Genomic DNA, 2,144 nt, shown 5'->3' on the forward strand with positions numbered 1-2,144 from the left:
ATATAATTTTTCAAAAAAGATGATAACATTTCTAAGTTACTTATACATTTTAATATAATTGTACATTGCAGTATAGTCTTCAGACGTTTCTTCTTCATAATATATCTTTATCGATTTATTATTCACATAAATAGTTATCTTCAAGCAAAGGAATGAAATGATCGATCAATAAACACTCTTTTAGGCAAAGATTTTTAGGGAAGTAAAATATCATTCAAAACCATTATAAGTAATCCTTAGTAAGACTATTCTTCATATTATTCTACAATTATTTTATATAAAAATTTGAACATTTAGTAATATACTTAATCTCACATAATTTTCATATAGCTCAAATAAAGGAACTTACCGTTTGAATTTAAAAAATATTTACAAAATATTTCGATAGCATCTATGGTTAAAATCTATTTTCAATATAAATATGAGTTTAAAATTATAGATATACATATATACGCTTAGAAGTCAGAAAGAAAACGACGGTAAACTATGTGAATCTGTCTAGGCTATAAGTTACTTACATAGTTTTTTAATCCATTAGCGTACCTGCCTGATTCATTTCTATATGGTGTCACGTCATTACTATATGTTTAGACAACCGTGAAATGGAAAATATCATTTTCTTACCGCATTTTTTCAGTTTGTTATTTTGATTAAGAAATTGTTTTAGGTTCTTGAACTGTAATCCATTCTGCTATGTTAATTTCAATTTTCAATTATCAACTACAAAGCTTAATATATACTAGGGTATTAAGTTAATAAAATTTATTATATTAATAGCAATATTTGCATAGGTCTGACTTATGGATAAATAGTTTTTTTTGCAGATTGTAACTGCAGTTTTGACGTGTTTTAGGAGATACACGACCAACAACTTTCACTCTACTTTGATGAAGTTTCGTCTGTTATTTTGACTCTTCCATTTACAAAGTCTATAGTTAATAACCTCTCTGTGATTCTATCCTTGATATACCAGCATCTTTACTAGTTAAACATCTTTCACCGCCGTCCTCGCCTTTTGGTTTTGATAAGTTTAGATTTTTCGATGTTAAGCATATTTAGTTCTATTTTCGTTCTTAATTACTGAGACGGGGATTTTGGAATTTTGACTTTCACTGTCGAATGGGTGGAAACTTCATTATTTCTTTCTTATCATCTTCAGTGATCTCCACTTACCGGAAAGAAAACACTTAAACCACACAGAAGTGCTAACTAACAGCATCAAAAATGAATTGTAGGTTAACAAAATCGAAAATAATACTTAAACTAGAAAGTCTTTGTATAAATATATATATTTTTAAATATTTTAAAAATATGAAATAAAAATGCTAAAAAAAATATATGAAACGAGAAATATTTTATGTATAAAAAAAAGGCATAAAATTGTTTAAAAGTTTAAAAAAAATTTCGTTTTTGTTTTAATTGCTAATACCCGATGTTTATGGAATTGTTTAGTGGTATATATAATAGCAGAGTCAACAGAGTAAGCAGTCATTGAAAATATTGGTGGTGCTGTTATGTGCCTATAGTTTAAAAAATGTGGGTGTAGTTATTGTTGTATGGGCAAAATTTTTTCTTATGATTTTATAGCTTGTTGTTGTAAAAATGCAAAAGTTTATTAAACTTATTATATTATTGCAATTTATTATTTGGTTTTAATTCGTTTCTTTGAAATATGTCAAAATTTTAATTAAAATTTGTGAGATATCGCCTTATGTTAAATGACCCACATTGCATATATACAACATATAAAAAATGTCTGCATTTCTTTCTATGGTATATGTAAAGGAACATTTTTTTATATTTTTTTAAAAATTGGCATAAAAATGTTAAAAAAAAATTAAAATCTTTGTTAAATAAAACAGAATAATTAAAAATCTACACAAAGAAGGCATTTATATATCCAGTGGTGTATTCGGGGAATTAAGGGGATGATCTCCGGTTGACAATATAAGGTGAAGATACTAAAAATTATATAATTCTAATATATATTTTTGTTTTTATATTTTAGTACTAATATTAACCAGAAATTTCGATAATTTTAGTTTTTGAGCAAGGAGTGTGTAATAGCAGCGCTGTTCACTTAATTCGAATAATTTGATATTCGAAATATTCAAATTTCATTGAAATATTTGAATTTTTCTTTT

Source organism: Teleopsis dalmanni, chromosome 2, assembly GCF_002237135.1.
Source record: "Teleopsis dalmanni isolate 2A chromosome 2, ASM223713v2, whole genome shotgun sequence".
NCBI classification, from domain to species: domain Eukaryota; kingdom Metazoa; phylum Arthropoda; class Insecta; order Diptera; family Diopsidae; genus Teleopsis; species Teleopsis dalmanni.